The following is a 24,207-nucleotide window of genomic DNA, read 5'->3' as shown; positions in this document are numbered from 1 at the left end:
GAATATTTTCCGAACTGACTTCTAGAGGATTTTAAAAATTATTATTAAACACTAGGAATATCATATTTGACAGGTCAACAGATTATTGAGTTTTGGCTTAAATATCAAAAGCCACAATCTTTGGCACATTTCAGTACGCTGAGGAAATGCTTGAAATTCACAGCAAATAAAATATTTAAAAGCTGATTACCTAATCTTCTTCACGGAGACTGAAGCGGAGGCATGCTACAACCTGGCACCATGTTTAGCTGAATTTTTAGCTTCTTACTTACTGATCTACTTTTACAAAGTGTCTGTGGGAATATTCTAATGTTTTGGAGGCTTCAGCAAATGTGAGGGTATCTCAGACCTCTCTATCTCTCTGTCCTCCTGCTTCTGTTGGAAGGGACCTTAAAGATCATCTAGAGGCAGTTCCATTTTCATGGAATGTGTTGTGAAGAGGAAAATGCACAAAGATTACTCCACCTGTCTCAATCTTCCCAGGAATAGCCCAACAGGCCACTGCTGTGGTCCTTGCCAGCACTCCTGGTTAAAAAAACATGAGAGGCAGCTCACAAAACAGTGACAGAAATGGAATGAGTCCCTGCTAGTTTCAGATGTACAAGATCCACTGACTTCTGCAATCCTGGAAGTCAGGATTTCAGCTGAGGAGGTACCTTAACACTAGATTTTAACAATAACAGTCTCTTGAAGCCTGTTCCACTGATCTTTGTGGGAAGTTTGCCATTGCCTCGAGTCCTTGGCTGCTGGACTGGAGTTCAGGCACATTGGCCAAGATTCACAAAACACCATTGCTCTGGTCTCCCATCAATTTCAATGGGATTCAGGCAGTGAAATGCCTTTACGAATCTGGGCCTTCATTCAAGAAATCTGAAAATTTGAGGAAGCTTATTTAGCACACACTGTCCTCAGAGACTGTGGCTTATTCTATTTCTTTCTAAAAGCCAATCATTCTTTCCTACAGCTGATGCACAAATTAATGGGATTAATGGGCACATACCTTCCTGCTGGTATCAGGGGTCTTTAGATACCATTGTTGACTCTCCTGTTGAAAGCAGGAAGAACTTGGCTTTTGGCATAAAGCATAGGTCAAATCTCATAAAAAGAAGGGCAAAACAAGGCAAGGTGACAGGTGAAGAGCCATCCTAGCAGGAGACCTAGTCATAAACTCCAACAACACATGTACTTCTAGAAGCTGTCTTTTAAAGGTTTCCCTTTCTTTTTGAGCCTTTGGTAAGTCATTTGAGTGAACTGATCAGCAAAGTGAGGCTGAAACCTAGGACTCCTCAAATTCCTACTCAGCATCATTAGTTACCCTTATGCTCCCAAGGCTGGTGGCTTTCAATGAGTGCAGTTTGCCTTACAGTGAGAGAGAAGGGTCTCTACAGTTGACATAGTTCTCAGACACTCCTTCCTATTAAATCTGATAATTTTTGCTGATGCATGACACGTACAGAAGGTTTCTCTGTGCAGTTGTCCCCACTGTGTAGTGAAGCAAGACCAGTACACAGCAGGGTGATACCCTAAGGCATGCATCAAAGAAGGAAGCAACTGGGTGAACTTCTGAGCAAAGAGTCTGGGACATGGCTGTAACCCAGGGCTTTTCTCCAGCTTTGTTACAGCCGTTTTAACAGGGACAGGTGCTAACAGGGTAGAGATCCCATGTTCATCTCTTCATCAGCTCTGCCTGGCTTTCTATCCCTGAGTCAGTGTAGAAATGGGACATATATCCTAGAGAAGGACTACCAGAAAGAGGGTTTACTCTTTGTCGTTCAGCTGGCCTACATTAGGTCCTTCAGATTAAAGGAAGACTGGAGAGCTTTTACCTTCATATGGCAGCACGTAGAGAAATGATGCAGTAGCTTACTGCTCTGTGAGACACCCCAAGGAGAAGCAAAGGAAAGATAGCCTGGATCATCCCAAACGACACTGGGTAAAGGCCCACATGGACAACTGAAATGAGCCCATTGAGCCTCAGGATCCCACTGTTGTCCCTGGATGTGCAGTCAGTGAACCCGATGCAGCCCAGAGAGTAATTCAGCTCACCCTGGAGTGGGCAGCTGGTGTCTGCATGGCTGGGTCACTCCTCAGGCCCCATTGGCTGGATTGACTGAAGGTCTTTGCTGCATAAAAAGTTTAAGATACTCAGCATTCAGACAGGCACCTACAAAGACAGATGTGTTTCTTTACTCTTGAGCTGATTTTCACCCAAGACAGCACTGGCTTTTTTCCAGGGTAAATGGTTGAGTTCAAACCATGGGCAAAATTTCAACTATGGGCTCAAAGTAAAAAAAAAATCCATGCCAAAACCTTAGTTTTCTTTATAGGATAGGTATCTGTACTGCTTTATCCCCCTATAATATAAAAAATGAACAAAAGTTCCCTCAATCAACACTTTTTTTTGTGCTGGATTCTCATTTGATTTTAGTGCAAGCGCCTTATTTGGGAGCATAATTCCTCTTTTGGAAGTGTTAAGTCAAGGAATAAGAACCTCTCATAGACTAGGTGAGACCGTCACCAACCCAAAGATGCACTTAAAAGACTTAACAGCCCACATCAAAAACAAACAACAGCGGGAAAGGAAAGATGGTGTTGGGGAGTCTGTCTGGCAAAACGGGAAACTAAAGGCAGTGTTTCAAGTAGGGTCTAGGCAGGATATGGGTTACCAAGAGAGCCTTAGATGAACCTGGGGGAAAGAAAAGTTTTGATTTTCAAGACATGGCAAGGCACTTATCTCAGACTACTGATACAACAAAATAATGCAAGATCTAGACGTAATTGATTTGAGGAAAACTGCTTGAACACCTGTGCATAATAGCCTGGAGAAACCTACAAAAATGGTTTATTGTGAATGAAAGTCTGCACTGGCCATTCTGGCCTATTATTATTTTCACTGAAACACTAGATGATGGAATAGGAAACTGCTTAGGCAGTTTGCAGGTACCACCAAATGGGGACTGACCAAACACGCTCATGGGTGGGAGTCATCCAAAAGAAGTTATCTGGGAACTTTTTAAGAAAATGGAGGAATTACAGTGCAGCAAATGTTTCAGACATAGCCCTTCATCAGAGTCTCAACTACACAAATAAAAGTGGGAGAAAACAGATCTGCAGGAGAAGTTCTGGAAATTGCAGTGGATGAGAAGCTGACCTTGACTAAGTAACCAAACTTATGCTCCTACAACAAAGGCGGACACAGGAGGACAATAATCACTCTAGGCATTTCATCATGAGTAAGACCTCAGCCCGAAGTTTTGTGGAAACCACGTGGAAACAGAATTTTGGCTGGCTGGGGAAAGGCCAGGGAAGAGCTATTTGTCAGTTAGAGACACTGTGCTAAAGACATGCACTGGAAGGTGGACAGGACTGGGATTGCTCAATCTGGGGAAGACTGACAGATGTCAAGAAACAGGGGTCAATATACAACAGATTACTGCAAAAATAGTCTGTTCTCCATGTTCATTCTATGTGGGAAATGATGCAATGATGAAATATCTCAAAGAGAAGACTTAATTTAGAAATTAGAAAAATGTTTTTAGCAGTGAATCTAGCTAAATAAGCAAAAAGAATGTGGGAGGCAAGGAAATGTCTCTTCCAGGAGGTGTAGCATTTGACAGCTACAATAGATTCCAGCCTGGGACTGGCAGCTGTGTGCCCCCTCCAGCCCCCTTTCACTCTGATTCCACAGTGCTGTGACACAGGGATGTCAGAACAGCTTGATGCATGTTCATCAGTAGAACCTAACAGCCCACTAATGTGGGACAATATCACAGGCAGCCCAAGGATCTCCTGTATAAGGGAAATTCAGCAGATAATTCTGAAAAGAGCTTAAAGCTTTGGGGAATGTGCATTTGTTTTCCTTTAAATTTCATTTTCTGTTTCCTTTTGGTTTATTTGTAAGCAGGATTCTCCATGAAGTGCAGTTCTGTTGTGTCCCACACGCTGGTTCCCACTGGTTATTCACCCTTGGGCTTCCTGATTGTCAAGTCAGTCCTTCCCAAGGGAGTTGAGGGCATAAAACTATAGGTATTGCCTGCACTTTGCCTTGACTGAGGAAAACCTTGTTATCTGTGGGGGCGGCACAGTGGCTGAAGGAGGCTGTGTAGGCAACCAGTCTATGCTGAGGTTTTTGGGATCTCACCCAAGGCTGGTTCTGCTGAGCACTGCCATGGAATGGCTGATGGCAGGAGCCAGACACCCACTCCCAGCCAGGCTTTTACCTACATTTAATTTAGTTTACCTAAACTAACACAAGTTTGAGTATTGGCCAAATTAACGACCTGAGGAACAGGTTCTAGTTTAAGCATGCCGTGGAATTTAATTATCTTGCTGTCTCTTGTCACTCCAGCAGTTTCATTAGAAGCTGTGCCTCTTACTCACTTACTAAGGAGAAGAGTCAGAAAGGCTGAAAAACCTAATCAGTATCTGAAAAAACATTAATAATTTCCCCAGACCTCCTCTATCTTCAATTTTGTCTGTGTTGAACAGACAGTCCCTGACTGGCAAGGATAATACACCCATAATCTTGAGCTCAGGTCAGTAATAGAGCTTTTTAATAATAAAGCTTTGGTGAATTGATTTCCAGCTGGTGTTTGCATTACCTTTCAGGGATCCTTGCCTGGGCCACATTCAGCTCTCATTTCAAAAACACAGGGTGGGTAAGGTTCTCATGGGTCAGGAACTGAACTTGGACAGGTTTTTATGAGCTCCTGCCATGTGTCTTAAGCCTAAATCACCCCAACTGTAGCCCCATAGAGTTATCTGTGAGTCTATATCTATGTTTTCTTTCTGGCCATCACCAGAGCATGAAGGGTGCCCTTGGAGTTAAACCAAGCCAAATGGATGGTACAGGCTGATAAGAGAGCCTAAAGTGGCAATGTGCTTATTTCACATTGTGTAGACGGGTGCTTAAAGCTACCCAGGCTGAGTCCTGGCCCAGATCTGTTCCCTTCCTCCCATGCCAGAATGAGCCTTTCCCTCTCCAGGGTGACTGTGTCCTGCAGTGGCCACCTACACCCAGGATGACTAACACCACTGGGAATGCCACTCAGGCTTCCTGGATCTGAAGACAGATTGAGTGGAATCCCAAGTCATCCCAAGTGGGATCCCCAGGGAAATCAAGTCCTTGAGGAGGAACTGAGAACTTCAGACTGCTCTGGGAATAGAGATTTCCTCCATGACAGGGAGATGGAGTCAGAAGCAGCCCAGACCTCCTCAACAATATCCCAGGAGAAGGGAAACACTTCAGCTCAAAGGGAGACTTCCATGGGTAGAAAGCTGCCTCCAACATCCATGCAGAGGAGAGTTATTGAAGCCTGGATTGCTGTAGGACTGATCCCTGTCCCCTGCCCATGAGCATGACAGGCAGTGGAGGTATGACTATATGCATGTTTTCCTCTCAAGCTCAGCTTTCATTTTTTGGCTTTCCTATACGCAGCAGATACACATACACAGGCAATACATTTCTTGAGCACCACATAAGGGGAGTCATGCACTAGAACATGAAATTATTATATTTCCTGACTTATGGTCAGTCATTTGTGCAATTTTCATTCCAACAAAATAGCACAGAGTCTTTAACAAAGAAAGATAGGTACCTTGCCTCAGTTTGTCAGAAAACAGTTTGGAAACTCTGTCGGGTCCTGTCTGTGACGTGACAAAGAAAAGAAAGTCAAAAAACCAGATGATTTGTTTTAAAATTAGCATAATTGGTCATTCAGACAGGAGCTAAACAAATTTTACTTCTGTCCCCATCTCGCAGGACTGTCCCTGTATTTACTGGGTAAATTTGAGTCACCTCAGGAAGCAGCTACATCAGTGACTAGAGGGGAGAGAATGCACACCTATCTTGTTAGGCAACTAAGGAAAAGGGTTAGCAACTGCATGATTTTTTGACTGACTTTTGTCAATCAGTGTGTTCCTTGCTCTGCTAAAAATCGAATCTTTCTAACAATATCTTCTCTCAATTAGTTTTTGTTACAACAAGCAGGCCAGTTGCAGGAAAAAAACTCCAAACTGATAAAAATCTTTGCTTCAGTGTTTACAGGGCTCTGCATTCATAAAACACTTATGAAACCATTGGCCAGTGTAGAGCTCATGAAATGGCAGCATATTATACAACAGTGGGAGATTAAACCTCAGAAGTCAACATAGCCTTTCTAAGAAGGCTGAAATTGCAGTGGGAAGTCTCATTTCTCTTCCATTGATAGTTTATTAATAAACAAGAGTGAAATTCACTTGAGTAATATGGTTATTTACAACATGAACACCCATACTTGAGCAAATATCCCTGCCTCTTCATTATATCCAGGGAAAGAGCTGGTCAGTGACATCAGTAGAGTTTAGGATGCAATTTGCCTTGTTCTAAGCCTCCTAAGTTTGGTGCCTGTTGACTCCATTGGCTTGGGTTCTGATTCAGTGCTGGACACCTGGGCAAACTCAGGTGTACAAAGCTGGGACACCTCAGTGGGGTCAGCTGTGTTTGTATTTCCCAGCAGCAGGGCAGTAGGAAGTTTGAACATATTATGTGGAGAGATGGCACCTGCATCTACCTGACCTCAGGAATAAACCTGATATTGTCAGCCTGTTCCAGAACAGTCTAGCTCTCACAGATGTGGGGAGGAGCTATTGTGGGTGTCAGCTCCATTGCACAGTGACCCCTCCAAATCTGCTGTAAGAGCAAAGACATTTCAGAAATAATTAGAAAGTCCTGCAATGGGCTAAGGCAGGTTTATTTCCCTTTGCACCAAGAGTTTATTGGCTTCAGAGTGAGCTGTGGGTGTAATTCTGAAAAGGTCAGCAGCATAGCAGGGAGAGTGAATCACTTTTATAGCTAAATAAAGGCTGACAATGACCATGGAATGGTACTTTCCAGCCATGAAGGAATGTGGTAGCTCTAGATGTATTGCTTTGGTGGGGATTGATTGAGAATCCATCCTTGCAATAGTGGAGGGTGGCTGTGATTTTGCTTGCAAGCAAGGAAGGTGGAATGTGCAGGGAGGAGAAAGTGGGTTGTAGAGAGGACCATAATGCTGCAGAAGTAGGTAGAAATCTGTCTTGGACTAACTTGGAGGGACCACAATTGTAAACAGGCCAATGCAAACTGAAAAAGTCATCAGAGAATTAATAACCAGTGTTTGCTTCAGCTGCCCTTCTTCCTGACACACCAGACCAGTACCTCACTGGTGTGACTCTAGCCTCTGGCCTTTGTCTGTGGCTAGAAGTGAATGGCAGGGGTTCAAAAACATTGTACCCTTGCAGTAGATCCAACAGGATCCATTAATCTTTCCTTTCTTTTTTTCAATTAATTTTCTGTCCATCTTTATAAATAGTTGCAAAAGGTTAAAAAAAAAAATGAAGAGGTGTTAAAAGCATGTTGGTAGCAGAAGTAACAGTACTTTATAAATGGTACAATCCCATCACATTGGCAAACCTGTGGATGTTTTAGATTAACTGTCATAACCACTGACCAACCATTTATTGACAGTCATTAAGCATTTATTTTCTCTGCTTGAATTGTTTCTAAATGTTCCAGTAGTATAAATTGTTCTTTCAAAATTCAGTAACACAGCTGAACCTTACCTGCAGTGCTCTCTTTGCCCAGCATTTAATATGTTTGAAATCCCCTCTGAGTAAAACTTTCTGTAGAAAGTCATTAGAAGGAGAGTGTTCTTTACCACAATAATCCCCCGTGCATGTATGTCTGTTAATTGATCTACTTTTCTAGACAATGTGGTAATTATAGCTCACTGTAGAGCATCAGAGAGCTTCACTGTTATTGTACCCTGACATTTTCCCCATCAGTGTGAGGTCTCACCAGCATAATAGGGGGTTTCTCCCTTGATTCACAAGGCACAGGTAGGAACTGTGTTGTTTTGTCAGTAATGGGAAATGGTGTCATAGGCACAGACATTTTTTGCATAAGATCTTTTTGCCCAATCCCTTCTGTCCATGCAGGCACAGCCCAGACAGATCACACTGAGCTGTGTGGTTGTGAGGCACCTGCCTTGGACAGCACTTCTGTGTATCAAAATAACCAAATAGATTAAAAAAAAAAATTCTTACAGTTTTTATCTTCTGATATTCTAAGATCTGAGCTATGTAACTGTATTTACAGGCTGGGATTTTTCATGTTGCGAGGCTGACTATATAGTTTGGGTTTGCTTTTCGTGTAAGACAAATCCAACCAGGATGGCTTTGTTCCTGCTGAAGGCAGTGGTTGGACCCCCCATTGTTTTGGCCAGTGACTGTACAGGGAATCAGATTTAGCAAGTGCAGCATGTATGGCTTCCTGAGCTTGGAGGTGTTCTGCTTCACAGCTCAGAGGTACCACAGATGAACATTAGCAAAACATGAAAATCAGCTTAGTCAGAGTACAGAAACAGGATATGGGAACACGACTTCGTGTTGAGTTTTCTGAAATATTTAACAAGTGAGTGGGCTTCTGTGGTGATTAGTTTTCCAGGTCTAATAATTTACTTGATCATTAAATCTGCTTCTCCTCCAGAGTTATGTAATTCTAGATCTAACTTCTGGAGAAAAGCCATCTATTTACTTATTAATCAATAGTCACCTCTTAACTCATCAATATTGAGTACTTGTTAAAACTTATTTGAGTAATGTACATGCATAGAGGAAGTGTATATGCACTTTACTAAGTGTATATTGGATGAGAGTTTTGAGGGAGAGAACAGATAAAGTCAAGTAATAACAAAATAATTTTCAAAGTTAATTAGGTAGGGGCCACAAAAGTAATCACTGTTTATCAGCATCACTTCAAAGCACATCTCCAGTAACTCATGCTTGTCCCATTACCACAAAGAAAAGAATCCAGAGAATAACTCCAACAGAAAACTGAAACCTGATTGAGGACGTGATGGCTAAAGGTTGTTGTTTTCTAATGGACTATGTGGCACATGCTGAGCTGGATCCAAAATGCTGGTATTAAACACATGGCATAGTTGGCAGTATTGGTGAAACATAAATCAAGGTGCACATAAAGAAGGATTTTTGGATCTGGATATTAGCCTGAACCATTGTGAATGCCTGGCAAAGCTCTCTGGAACCTGACAATCCCCTCAACAAAGTGAGGGACTGAGCCAGCTCCCCATTAGAGCTGATCATTCTATCACCAGGTTTTGCTTAGTGTGAGGAGGCTGTGCTATGCCTTCTACTGCTCCCCACACACCCTGCCAGTGCCCATCCTGTGCCTTTCACTGTTTGCTTTGGTGGCACTGACTGCCAACTCCTTGTCCTTGGAGAAATGCTGCAGTTCTTCAGACACAGCTGAGCCCCAGATCCTATAGAGCCCAAATGAATTGTTTCGTGATCCAGTGGGTAAGCTTGCAAAAGAGGCTAGAGAAGCTTGCAGAGCTATCATCCTGTTAGATGAGCCAGAACTCATACAGCTGCTATTGCTTTGTAAACTGGGAGCTTTCAGCCCCACAGTAATTATATAGTGCTTTAAATTACTTTGGAGTGGCTCTCAAGATGTTGTCATCAAGGCTGTCATCTTAAGGGACAAGCTCAGACACAAGAGAAATAAGCTAAAGTGAATCAGACAATGGTGGTGGCTGAGTTCATTTCATTGAGCTTGTGCAGTCATCCTGACCTCCATAAAAGTTCTCCATTCCAATTTTTGTCTTCTGAGGAAAAAGCTACAGCCTTCCCCTTTTGAACTTTTTTTTAAGTGGAGGAAAAGTAGGGAATAATCTTTTTTCTTTTAGCCAGAAACCAGACAAGCCCATCAATGCTTAGACAATAAAACCCCACTTAGAACTTGTTGTTGTTACATGCCAGGTCATAGATCAAATATCAACTTGCCTCTCATTTCATCACAGAGCTGACAACTTTACCCACTTCTCTATTGCACATGTGAAGAGCAGTGCAGAGATGTGAAATTTACTGCTGAAATTTTTAATGTGGAAGTAATCATGATTAAATTTATGCTCTGGCTACTGCTCTTTTAAGCTGCATCCTGGACAGGATGCTGTTCAGATGCCCTTCTGGATTCTATTTAGTAACTCTTCATCTCTAAACAATAATGTGCTTAGAAGTGAGATCTGTTAGAAAAGTTGTAATAGTGCATAGCAATGGTAAGCAGCCTTTAAAAAATGTATTTTCTAATGAGATGCTAAAGAAAGGAACAAAAAAAGTACTCTGAATCTCTGATGCTCTTGTAATTGTAACATTTTAGCTCAGAAATGAGATAAAAATGAAATCGTTTTGCCTTATTATACTTGGTAATTTGGCCTTTGCAATTAGAAAAATCTGGAGTAGTGTATTTTGTACCTTTGTGTTATGAAAGATCATAAAGGCTCCATGAGCACGCATAAAAGTAGCACTGCAGTGAGTGAGTTTCTGCTGATGAGCATCTCCCAGTGTTCAATCTGACAACTAAAAATATAAGGGGCCCTGAGGCTGCCAATATGCTCCATCATGTCAATGATCCATGGATTAGGAACTGGCACAAGCACACTGAAGAGCTCTAAGGGAGCTGTAATATTCTGTCTTGTCAGCAGCCAGGGGCTGTGGATTAAAGTAGGAGAGCAGTGAACCACAGAGGTTCCCTTCCTGTCCTGTGCTCTTCACCTCTTCTTAAGATGGGAGGCTTGTCCACTTTTGGAATATGATAATCAACAACTGTGAGTGAAAAATGGATGTCTTTTTGTGATAAAAACAACTTCTGTGGGCCAGCTGGGGAGAAAACTGTTGCTGGGTGTGGTGATGGTCGTGGTGGTTTGTCCATTGCAAATGAGTTTGTGATCACTAAATTATTCTGTTGCTGTCATATGGCCAAGCACCCCTTCCATGGTCACATCCCTGGGCTGTTCTCTAATGGTGCTGCCAATGACAGTCTCTTGCCAGGTCCCTTAGCCTACCCTAAGACAGCCATGCTTCTTGCAGGGTCTGTTGCAGGCACCTGCACATGTGAGGGAGTACAAGAACATCTCCAGTGCTCGATCCAGGGTGGGTTTGTATGGAGGCAGGTCAAATGCTGAGCAGCAGTGGTCCTTCTGCACTGCCTTCCCAGCGTTTCCTCTGGAAAGCAGCAAAGAACAGGCTCTGTACATTTGTACAGTGGTACATACCCCCCTTCACCATTCTTTGGGACTGCAGGGGACTGGAGTGACCAGAGGCCTTACAAGGATTAATCCAAATCTTGCAGGGCTGCAGCAGAGAGCTAATGAGTCCTGCAGGACTCAGACTGGCTCTGTACAGAGCCAGAAGGATGCCTTTGCTACTTGTACCCACATCACCAGTTCCTTCTGTTAACCCAATTATCCAAACCCACCATTAGCCTGGATTAATGAGAGTTGGTCTTTAAGATAATGACGTCTGTGTCATGACATTTTCAAGACATTTTCAAGACATTTTATACTTAACATAAGAAATTAGGTGAAATAGTAATTGCTCATTTAAAGTTTTATTGGGATCCACTTTAGATTTTTGTAATGAAACAACATTTACCTTTGGCCACTACTGACCTGGAGCAGATCCAGCTCAATGACCTACATGGGAAAACATCTATATCTATTGCTGAGCATCTGGGCCAAACATTCCCTAGCGCAGTGGATTTACAGCCCTTAATCCTGGAAGTAAATTCAGAGAAGCAGAGTTTTATGACCAAGGCTAATACTTGCTGAAGGTTGTGAGGTTTCTCTGGGAAGGAGCAGGGACCACAGTCAGGGCTTTCAGGAAGAGTAGCATATCCATGTCAGGTAAATTCAGAATTCTACAGAACAATGTATGATCCAAATCTCAGGGTTTTCAGGCACTCAAAGTCACAACTATGCACTGCTGTATCAAAGTTTGATCTTTGCCATTTATATCTTAGTGAAGGCTTGAATCTGCCCTAGTTCACAAGCTAATTTATGTTTCTCGTCGCATCTACTTGCTCCATCTGCCCTTATGGATCAGGTAACTGAGCCACAATTTCCCATTCCCTTTCCTCTGCCCAGCTTTAGAACCCCTTTTGCATTTTTCTGATTATTAACATTTCCTGTTTCTTTTTTCTTTCTTTCTTATGGCCCTCAGTTAGTTCCACTATGTCTTGGAAACCAATGCACATTTACTCCCCTTCACTTCTCTCAATCACAATCACGTGTGATAAAAGAGGTAACTATGGTTATAAAAAGTTCTCCACTCTGAAAGAAGGAATCTTAAAGTTTTCAGTACAACAGGACTGAAAGAGAACTTGTTTTTTTATATCAAATCATTTGATGCCACACTTTTTGCACTCCAAATCATAGGCATGCCTCAAGTTTTTGTCTCGATCACCCCTTTGGTAAGACAGTGAGAGCTGCCGCCATATAATTGTTACCAATTCTGTAGCCTAAAATTTTCATGGCCAAAATCTACTTTTTTTTTATTATTGTTTTTTGGGAGAGGATGATCTCTTACCCCAAACAGCTTCTTTTTCTTATCAACCTGAACCACTGTTTTCATCTCTGTTGTTCAAGGAGATTGATGGTTTCTTCTATCAAACAATGCAGGTTCCATCATATTGGTATTTTTGAAATGCCAGGACTGCAATGTCAATGCAAGGAAATAGTTCTTAAATACGGTGGTTTCCTGTGTTAAGTACACACCCCTGCCTCTGTGCAGTCCAAAAATTCCCTGTCTGTAGTGTCTTCATCCCCACACAGCCCTTCTGTCCCCATGATTGGTGACCAAGTGCATTGTCTACTTTGCAGTGGAAAAGGCAGGTGAAGTCTGGAGTCACAGAGGGAGTTCCCCATGGACCAGGCAGCCTCAGCACACAAGGCCCTGGCTGCTGGAATATCATCCCTCCCTTCTGAAGTTTTTGTAGTCGCTTAAGGGATTTGATTCTCAGTCCTCATTAAATTAAATGCGATGAGGGCATTCAGACATCTGAAGTTTGCTCTGAAAATCTCAGCTATAAAAGACAGCTTATTAGGCCATTTCCCCCATATCTTACAAGCAGAAAAAGAAGATCCATTGTGAGTGAAAGAAGAGACCAGTACATCATAATAAATAAGAGAAATAGCTACTATTTTGTAATTCAATTGTAACTTCCTATTAAATTTAATAATGCATACACTTTAACTTCATTTTGTTCTTATTAAGAGAAAAGAAATTGGTCCAGGCAAGCAAGCAAATAATTAAATAGAAACATTAAAAAATGCATGAACAATATAGAGCTTAAACATGTATCACTTTTACACAGCAGACATGATTTAGAATCTGAGTCCCTAAAAATGAAACATTCTTCAAGCTTCTGAAAGCTCTCTAGGAATTCTAGCATCAGAAATGAATTTTCACAATACTAGTATCTCTAGAGACACAAGGTTGCTTATTTTTCCATTGTGCCCAGCAGGGGCTTTATTAAACACAGGAACGCTGAGGGAAAGTCCACACCAAGTGATAGAAAAGGCTGCAGCATAGTACTGGAAATACCCAAGCTGCCTTTGAACTACCTGGGATATTAGCACCCTGCTTCTTAGTAGGCTGGTGGAAGACATGCTGTTTTCTGACTGAAGGAGCAACTTTTAAGCACAACAAAAATCACTGCAGTGCCCTGTGGTGATTGCCTGATGGACCAGCCCTACCGAAGCAGATCACAACATTTAGATTCTGAAAAGAGAGACATCAAAAAAGTCACTAAGCAAAATTCCAGGGCTCTCTAAGGGGCTTCATGCTGCGAGAAATTTGCCTGGAGAGCTTGAAGTGAAGCCAATGGAGCTGATTTCAGCCAATTTTATCTTTATAAATACATCTAAACCTGACCTTTTTGAGGCCTACTCACATTCACTGCCAAAGGATTTTCCAAAAGTCACAGATCTCTTTTTTCACATATATTTCTTTTTCAGGCAGATAGCTTTCCGTCCCCACACCTGATAGAGAGAACAGAAAAGAAAAGGACAGGCACATTTAAATACATACACAGAAATACCTACTTAATCTGACTGGCCTCTCACTTATATGCCTGTTGAAAACTTTCTTATTCTTCCTAAAAAATCCATTTGTGGTAGATAAACATTATCTGGATGTTCCAGATCAAACCACTGCCAAAAAAATTAAGTCTTGACATTGAAATGACCACAATTATCCTGTTAAGGAGAACTGAACATTAATTCTTTAATAAGCCTAAATCATCTTTTATATGCAGAGTACAAGAAATGCTGTTGCAAGGCCAGGTAGAAAGGCAAGCTGAGGGAGAGGGAATCTTTGCTTCTTCAGTGCTACCTCTGCAGTAACTGTTCACCTTGATGGCTGAAATAAACTTTACAGTATCAGTATTCCTCTTTATTTCCTTTCTTCTGCTGGGGAACATTATGTTACATACCCATTCTACCCGCTGATTTCAAGTCCCTGTGAGAAAGGACAAAAAACTATGATTCTTTCTGCTTTAAAATAATTTCTGCTCTGCTGCCAGTGGCCCTGTATGGTACACAAGCACTTGGGCTGAGCTGTGTAAGCTTTGCCTTTGAGTCTTGTTTTCCTAAGGAGGTTGTGGCAAGGTGGGGGTCAGCCTCTTCCCTCAGGCAGTTAGTGATAGGATAAAAGGAAATGGTCTCAAATTGCGCCAGGGGAGGTTTAGGCTGGATATTAGGAAGGATTTCTTCACTGCAAGAGTGGTTAAGCATTGGAACAGGCTGCCCAGGGCAGTGATAGAGTCACCATCCCCGGAAGTGTTCTAAGAATGAGTAGACATGGCACTTTGCAGTGTGGTTTAATTGGCATGGTGGTGTTGGTCAAAGGTTGGAGTCAATGATCTTGGAGTCAATGATCTTTTCTAATCTTAATGGTTCTATGACTGTGTGTAGACATGTCTGTGCTAATTTGGGTCTGGAGGCATCCCTTTGCAGTATAGAAAGTCTATGAGGTTTTATTTTAAATGCCAGGGAATGGGAGCACCAGAAATTAGTGACTCCTACTGGCTTTTAGTGTTGCTACAAATTTGGGTAAGACGAAGCAGTTAATACAAGTACCATAAATAGGTCAGGCAAAACATCCATGCAAAAAACTAACCTGGTGATTTTAGGGAAACTCCACAGCAGACAGGGAAGAGTGAAAGTATTGATCAAACTAAATGCTGCACTAAAGAGAAGAAAAATGGTGTGAGGTCAGAGCATTGAAAGTGAGATCTGTGGCTGTGTGAAAGATTTGCTCAGCAGTGGAGTGAGAGGGCTGGCAGTGGTGTGGGTGTCTTTTAACAAGGAAGGAGCAGAGGAGCTGCATAGGCTGGTGCCAGAGCCAGGTGTACTGTACATTGCACTGTACAGCTGGAAGATGGATTGGGTTTCAAAAGAAAATATGTGTCATATTTGCTAAAGACAGAAAGAGCAGAAGGCTGACCACTGATGAAGGGCAGAGTCTGGTTTTGAGGGGTCAAGGCAGAAGTGACAAGACAAGACCGAAAAATGATCTGTGAGATTGTTGTAACTAGGGGTGAAGTTAAAAGCCTTCTCACCCCTTTGTTCTGCTGTGTTATTTCCCTCTGTGACACTGTGCTTTAATCCTGTAGGATGCCTAGTTTTTACTGGCTATTTCCTAGTGAGCACAGAGGTTCTGGGATAAAAAATAATCCTTGATTTGGTGCCAAAATCTACAAATCACTTTTGTTGCAGCAGGGATTACTGCAACAAGCATATTTCAAACCAGGAGTCCCGTGGAAACGAAGTATATATGGACAGATTCGTGGTAGATGTTTCAGAGACGTTTATTTCTCCAGCCGCATGGCCGGGGCTCAGCTCAGGAGCCCTGCAGTCACGGGACCCGAGGGTCCTTCTTACGCAGGGGAACACAAAACAACCAATGGGGAATGAGACTGACCAGGGGCAGGGAAACCCCGTGTCTCCCCCCCAGGGCCCCTCTCCCAGGACTCCATGGCAGGTGGGGAGACCTCAACATCTCACCCGTTTTATTTTAATAAAAGGAGAATGAAAACAACTGGATAACAAGAACAGTTTCAAGACAAAATAAGCCACCCTCCTGAGTCTTTAAATGTCCAAACAGATTCTCCGGAACATCTTAGGGCTGACACAAGGGAGACAGAAGTCTCCGGGCATGCTTTGTGGGGAAACTGAGGCAGGAGAGGGTTTAATTTCTTCTCTCCCCCTTTTCATCCCTCCCTCGGCATCGGAGAGGAATTGTAGGGAAATGGAATTGTATAGGGAAGCCATGGGGTGAAAAACGGATTAGGAATAAACTGGGGATAGGGTAAACTTAGGAAGGGGTTCATATTGGGTATAGGGTAAAAGGGGAAAGTAGGCTGTGAGTAGGGAAATTGCTGGGATGGATATTGTTTATAATTTTGTGCATAACGGCTGCCTTTGACTGGAATACCTCCAGGCCCAGTAACATTTGCTGCTTGTAAACCCTTCTTTCCTTGCACTATATCAAATTGTACAACTTCCCCATCTCCTACACTTTGCAGGTAATTTTTAGGGTTATTCCTTTTAATGGCAGTTCTATGGATGAATAAATCTTCCCCTGTATCATCTCGTGTTATAAATCCATAGTTGTTTTTGACATTGTACCATTTCACAGTTCCTGTGACTTTCGTGGCTACAACTCCTCCTATCACGTGCTTGCGTGTTTGTCGTGGATGCTGGTCCCACGTGACCGCCGCCTCGCCAGCTCCGTGCCCTGGGAGCGGTTCCGCTCGGCCAACTCCACGCTGCTTTGAGAGCGGCCTCGTTTCGGCGCTGCGCTGCGCAGCTTCTCGTGTCGCTGTGGAAACCGCCGCTTCTCCCTCCGCAGGGCTCTCCGAGCCGTGTGCTCAGAGCGGCCTGCCATGCCGATGCCCGGTTCCTGGCTGCTCGTGGCCCATGGCACCTGCGACACCTGCAGCGTCACTCCCTCACTCGCGGTTGCGTGGCCGGGGACCTCGAGACAGGGATGGGGTCCGCGATAAGGCACGCGCTCCCGAGGGGGCCGGGTGCATCCAGCGCAGGCACCTCTGCTGGCACGGCTGCAGTCACGCGCCACAGGGATGGCGGCCGCGTGGCCTCGGCCACGGGCTATGGCCATCCTTTGCTTTAGGGGTAATAGGACCATATAAATGCTCCTGAATAGCTTCACTGACCATGAGGGATCCATGCAAGGGTTCAATCACTAATGCATGTTCTGTTTGATTCTTCATTTCCAACAAGATCTCGTCCCAAAAACACCCATGATTAGTTCCAGGAGGTTCAATATCAAAAAGTAAGTCTCGAGAAATATAGAAGAAATTTTTGAAAAGCCAGTTAAAAAAAAGTTCTAGATCTCCCGGTTCCAATACTTTCTTGTTTTGTTGTTCAAGGATTCCTTTAACTTCTAGATACATTTTTTTTTGTGGCTCAGAGAGCCCCATTTCCCACGATTCTTCCATAGTCCAGAGAGAATATCCAAACCAAGATGAGAAGAGAGAGGTCTAGAGTGGTTATTTTACTCACAAATCTTCCTCAGGGATCGGTGTCTTGCCCGCATTCCTCCACCAGTTTGTTGCAGCAGGGATTACTGCAACAAGCATATTTCAAACCAGGAGTCCCGTGGAAGCAAAGTATATATGGACAGATTCATGGTAGATGTTTCAGAGATGTTTATTTCTCCAGCCGCATGGCTGGGGCTCAGCTCAGGAACCCCGCGGTCACGGGACCCGAGGGTCCTTGGCCACACTGGAGAACCCAAACCAACCAATGGGAAATGAGACTGACCAGGGGCAGGGAAACCCTGTGTCTCCCCCCCAGGGCCCCTCTCCCAGGGCTCCATGGCAGGGGAGGAGACCCCAACACACTTTGAATTTCCAAACAGGTGAACATTATTCATGGCAATACATGGCCTGAGCCTGAATTAAAACATGACACAGCTTTGTTCTTGTCTCAGTCTTGCAGTGGGGACAAATCACATGAGAATGACACAATCAAAGGTAAAAGAAGAAAAACATAAAGCCACGGCTCCAGCATTTCACAGCCTGGAAAGCAGATCACAGGGAAATCCTTTTTAGCCATCACAGCAGGAACAATATTTCCCTATACTTTATCAGCCCAGTGAGAAAATCAGGACAACCTCTTTGCATTGGCAACGTGCCTTGCCACCACCTAGGGCTGTGGTTGGTTCAGAGCATCAGGATGTTTGAAGAACTTGCAGAAAAGCCAATTTTTAAATGGACAGGCTCAAACCACCCTAGAATAAATGGAACTCTTACGATTTATTTAAGTGAGTTTTAGATTAAGACAAAGGGAGTTAATTAATTTATCCCAGAGCCTTTGGAAATCTCCAGTAAGAGAAGTTTTGTCAATGAAGGTTCATTGATAAAAGGACCCAGAGAAATGGACTGTTGGTGGAACATACTTCCTTACATACTGTGAGGCTGCTGGTAGAACAATGTCTGGTCTTTTGAGCCCACATTTGGTATTTATTTACTAAAGAAACTGGCAGTTTTATTAGTAAGAGTTATTTTTTATTCTGTAGTTTGTGTCATGAATCCAATATTCTCCCTTAATGTTGCAAGATACATTTTAAAATAGGGCAATATTTGAAAATATTAGTTTATTAACATTGAAGGATGTATTAGTAAGAGATACAAACATATATCTCTGTGGGAGAATCAAAATTATAATCATATATCGTTTTTGCTCTGTATTGTAGACTTAGAATGAAGGACAGGAAGATTCCAGTTTCAGGTGCAAAACTAATACATCAGCATGTTAAGTTACTGTGCTCTGAAAAATGCATTTATATTAAAAAATAGACTGGAAATAAATTTCTGGGGTATTTTAGAAGGCATTTGTTTTACTTTTAATAAGAACAACTTAAAATGGAAGCTTTTTAAGATAAAAAGTATCAATAATCACCTATGACTTGAAAAAAGGTATTTCCTTTCCATTAAGCAGAGAAGCCTGTGATGATGTTTGTTGCCTCTGCAGTTCTGGAAGCAGCAAGATCTGGAGTCAGTATGTCTGGTAGCTATGCCAGTTCATAGGGACATAAGTCAACAGCTTGCTGACCTCAAAATTTCTGTCCTTTAGCCATTTCTATGCTCTTCACAGATTTATTCCTTACCATATTTTTTCTGGTCCAGACTAACTTTACCTGTTCTGAGTGCACTGGTTAAATATGAGTCTGATTCACAGTCCAGCAGATCTTGTTTTCCTGATTTTAATTCCATTTTTTTTTCTCATAGATATTGTTTTCTTTGGCTTTTCCTTCACTCACCATGCTGTTTGTTTTCACTGATAACAACAAGGCAGATGCCCTTTTATAAGATGCAGCTTTATAGTTAAATCCTGTCTAGATTTACACTTGATTTTGTCTGCACAAGCCAGGAGCAGGACTGAGAGTCTGACTTACTCAAGGATTTAATACTTTTTCCCACTGAGTCCCTGCCCTGCTGGAGCAAGACAGTAAACAAATGTTTTTTAACAGTGAGTTCTGATCCTCCTCTTCTCTCAGTTTGTGCTTATCCAACAACTACAGACTGATTTCCCAAGTGAGATGATGGGGGCAGCCTCTTTCATCCCTACAAACTCATGAGACTGCCACAGTCCTGTTTCTGCTTCTCTGAAATGAGTGCTGAAGGTATTCATGTTAGGTTTTTTCAACTATTTTAGTAACTTCCTTGATTTAAGACTTAGTTCATGCTGGGGCTAACAGAGGAGACAGATCTGGAGGTCTCAGGTTGTGCTATAACTTGCCTCCTTTCTATAAAAAGGGGTGAAAAAAGACAGCAGTGCAGAGTCCTTAAATAGTGTAAAGAATTATTATAATTTCTGATTTAGATGTTAAAGGGAAATACAATTAAGGAACTACCTGTGCTTCTGGAAGAACAACTTGGTATAGCAGTTTTTATAAGACTGAGATTGCAGCTTTTACAGTTCTGATTTTTAGATAAACACCCTATCTTCCTCCTCACACATTGCTAGATCCACAGCCCTTTTCACACCCATAATATGGGCTAAGCTTTGTTAATCCTTATCGTTGCTTCCAAATAAGACTCCAGTGAAAACTACCTGACGTTTTGACACTTAGGAAAAGCAATCCAAGAATTAAACTTATACAAAAGTCTGCAAGAATTGTATTTTAAATGAGGAATTTTATAAGGAAAGCTTGGTGATCACAGAAATTGCAAACTCTTCTGCCAGCAATTATTAAGTCTTTCATTGCTTTGCTCTATTCAAGGCAGACTCAGACAAGGAATTATTCTAGGTATGAGTAGCTGGATATTGCCTCATCCTTTCTCTCAGAATGGGGTTACCAAGACAAAGCAAAACAGAGAGGTCTTGGTGGGGGTCAGAAATACAGAGTATTAGCATCTGTACAGTTTTAAGAAAGTGAAAAGCATTTCAGATCCAAATGCGAAAAGAGTAAGGGATGATCTAAAAATTGCGAATATCAATGTTATATTCTTCATCTTCTATAAAGCAGGAAAAGCATTTTGCATTCAACTCTATTAAATAGGTTTCACCACTTTCAGCTTTTGACAGCTTATGTTCCAATGTAATGTAGTTTAGATTAAAACAGAAATGTTTGACAGATTCATTCCACGACTCGGATGTACAGTGAAAAGTCACTTGTGCCTTTGCATATGGTGGGGTTTGGAAGAAATAAGTTATACAGAAAGCAATTGAAACTAGAAATATCTGCATTAAACTGGTAGATGAAATAAGGTCTGGATACTGCCATCCAAAAGCAAGTCCTGTACAGGCTGTGGGAGTTATATTTCAGGATGACACGAGGGGCAGGTTTCTTGTATTTCATTTACGTTACACAGTTGTATGTTGCTGTGGGAACTGGACTAAGTACCTTGATGGACATCATGCCTTCCATGCAGACAAGTGGGTGCTCAAATTCTACATGTGTTGAGAAAAAGTTTGGAAATCAATTACAGTGCATTGGATCAGGGATGTAGGATCTGCTCCGACTATTTTTCACAGCTTAACTGCACTGAGCAATTAAACCACAGTGTCAATTTAAATTTGCCATTTTATGGGGCTTTGAGGGAGATTTAGGCTGGAAATGAGCACACAAACAAAGACCAAAAAAAACCCTAAAGTGATAGTTGCATAAATCTACCCATGCTCCAACATCCATCCAAGGGGAAATCCAGGCTCTTAGAGAAGCCAGTGGAGTCCTTTACCACGATATGATGTAAAACCCCAGCTGTTCTCGTGAAGAGCTTTCTAAGACAGACGTTATGATTTTGATTCTTAACAAGCATTTCTGGAGTTCACTATTTGAATGACAACAGATTTGTGCTTTAAAAACCCATTAGCATGAGCTAACTTAGAACTAAAAGCATGTTCTTTCAAAACATATTTATTATGGAAAAGACAAAGAAATAGGCAAAGAAGGGAAGGCAGAGATAGTATGAAATTGCATAAATGTATTTCAATAGGTAGTAATCTAAAGGTGAAATATTGCAGTCTTGTATCTGTAATTTAAATGACCTTACTGTCTCATTGGCATCCTGCCAATTTAGTTCTAAACCTAAAATTTCAACACCAATATTAAGTAAAAGGACATGAACTATTAGTGATTACCTCTTGGATTTATTTATAACTGCATTCAGTTTTCCAAAAATATGGTGGACAAAAAAGCAAACCCCATCCTGGGCTGCATCAAACACAGCACAACGAGACAGGCAGCAGAGGTGATTCACCCACTGTGCTCAGCCTTGGAGCCCTGAGTGCAGGTGTGGGCCCCACTAGGTAAGAAGGATGTGAAGGCCCTTGAATGTGTCCCAAGGACAGCAACAAAGCCAGTGAAAGGGCTGGAAGTCATGTCCCATGAGGAGCAGCTGCGGGCTCTGGCCTTGTCTAGTTTGGAGAAGAGGAAGCTGAGGGGCGACCTCATGGTTCTCTGCAGGGAATGGGAGGTGCTGAGCACTTCTCTCTGGTGTTCAGTGATCAGACTTGGAAATGATCCAAAGCTGCATCAACAGAGACTCAGTCTTGATATTGGAAAGCATTTCTTTATTGAGGGGTTGGTCAAACAGTGGAACGAGCTTCCTAGAGAGATGGTCAACACCCCAAGCCTGTCACTGTTTAAGAGACATTTGGACCATGTGGTTAATAATATGCTTTAACTTTTGGTCAGCTCTGCCACGGTCAGGCAGTTGGACTAGATGGTTATTGTGAATCCCCTTTCAACTGAACCATTCTATTCCATTCCACTCCATTCTACTCTATTCCATTCCATTCCATTCCATTCCATTCCATTCTGTCACAAAGAATTTCTGTAACACAAAAAGACCTCACAACTGGACAGACAAAGTGAACACTTTTCTTAAATTTCTAAGTTTATTTCTGCTTTTGGCTGTTTTTCATATGAATGGCTTTCCACCTGGAAAGTGCTAACTTAAGGTTTGCGAGCTCCAAACCTGCAAGAAAGACTGTTTTTTAAGGTGGAGCAGCCTTTGAATTTAAATTGCTCACAGTCCCTGGAGTTAATAGCCTCATTCATCCTGTAACCATTTGGGCTGTGGTATCAGAGACATTACAGTATGACACATAACATTGAGTCTGCAATACTAATGGGCACCAGTATACTGCCCAAGTCATATTTCTCTTTTGCAGCAGTGTTAATAAAGACACTGTGGAAGCCATAAACTGCAAAGGGGGGGAAGTTACAACTGTGCAATGTTTCAGTGAGGAATTTGAGATGACCATAACAGTTCCACAACCCATCAGTCATTTCTGTAAAAGAAAAAAAATCAAAATCATCATGATATGTTCTGAAGATTAAAAAAGACCTCTCAGTCTTGTGAGTGAGCAGTAATCTTTGAGTTACGGGTAGTTTGTCTACCTGGCAAGTTTATCAACCTAGTGAGGCTGAAGACTGAGAAAAGTAGATTCTTAAGGAAAGGTTCTAACATATTTAGAATGTTCATTGCTTTATCAATAGAAAGTTCCTGCCTTTCTAGGGCAGAGAGAAAGGCTGAGGCTCAGTTTGTGCACTGAGCTCTAGCTGGGGCTAGCTCTTCTTTGTGAGTTACTGCATCCAGATAACCTGCAGCTCCTGCCTTGCTCTGCAGTAGTGTTGCTAGGCAGTTGCTAAGGCTGTTTTTGCTCCAGGCTACATGATCTACCTGTTTACTGCACTAAACTGTGGGATTTAGGGATGGATTATTATCCCAAGCCTGGGTAGTGAGCCCTGGCCACTCCTTGTGGATATGCAGAAGGATACCTGGCTGCTGTGCCCTGGTAAAGGTCTGCATTGCTCCAACACCTCAGGTGGCAGCTTGGGTGAGAGCCAGACTGCAGCAGGAGACTCCCAGGGCCACAAGGAGGGATTTTCCTTGTGGATTTAATTCCCCAGGATGAAGACTGGGATTTCTTCCTCTGAGAGTAGCTATCACAGGTCATCATCCGAGTGCAAACACTGGTGTCACTTAACAAGGACCAATTGTTCTGCCTGAGTCTTCCGGGGAGTTATGGCTGATTTTGTTGCTCTAATGTTTTATCTAGTTGTTCTAGTCATACCCAAAGTAGTTTTCCCTTAAATAAGCAGAGGTCTTTTATGCAACAGAGAGTAGCTCTTATTCCTTTAGTGATTAACAGCATTTTCTGAAAAGAATTTAGAGCAGGGCCAGGTTGGTCAGATCTATATTCAACCACTGAAGACGTTACTAACTTTTCTATTGCTGAGGCATTGCCATGGACTTGCATCTTCCATATAGATAGATAAATGGAATGTGCCTATCCCTCTGTCCTCAAGTCCTGGTAGAAGTTTTGATAAATTTTAATTGCCAAATTGAATTCAAGACATCTGGGATTAATTCTCAGTTCAGATTTTGCTGGATATCTATCAAATGAGCCCATCAGGCAAAGTTCTGTGCACTCTCAGGTAGTCACTTAATCCACTTTACAGTTTGGTTCCTCCTCAGCAAAATAAGGCTTGTACCTTATTACTACCTTAGCAGAGGAGTCAAAAAGCATTACTGAATATGAGCTGTTCAGATGTTTGGAGAGCTGTGAGCCAGAGAGGAGAGTATTGGCATTTTTTTTCTTATTTAGTACAGTGATATTTTCTAAGGGAGTGTTCAGTTATCAAATTTCATTCTGGAAGAAATATTTCACATGGCCAAATCATTGTTTATCAAACCAGTTCTTAAAAGTCCCTTTCTAGGAAGGCTTATTTTACAGAGCTTTCTCTGTTGCATCTCAGTAGTTGACTTCCTGCTAGGTGCTTCATCACTTCTCCCCACTCCAAGTTTTCAGGATAATTTTAATTTCCCTAGTGAATTATCATGATCTCTGG

General features: G+C 42.2%; 1 protein-coding gene across 2 annotated transcripts in view; it reads left to right on the top strand.

Moving 5' to 3' along the window:
* The window catches only part of KCNQ3 (potassium voltage-gated channel subfamily Q member 3), a 202,982-nt gene that overhangs the window by 96,113 nt on the left and 82,662 nt on the right, over positions 1-24,207 (top strand). The window lies entirely within an intron of this gene.

This window comes from Corvus hawaiiensis, chromosome 26, assembly GCF_020740725.1.
Source record: "Corvus hawaiiensis isolate bCorHaw1 chromosome 26, bCorHaw1.pri.cur, whole genome shotgun sequence".
Classification (NCBI taxonomy): Eukaryota; Metazoa; Chordata; class Aves; order Passeriformes; family Corvidae; genus Corvus; species Corvus hawaiiensis.
Note: the sequence above shows the minus strand (reverse complement) of the source record. Positions and strands in the feature narration are given on the sequence as shown.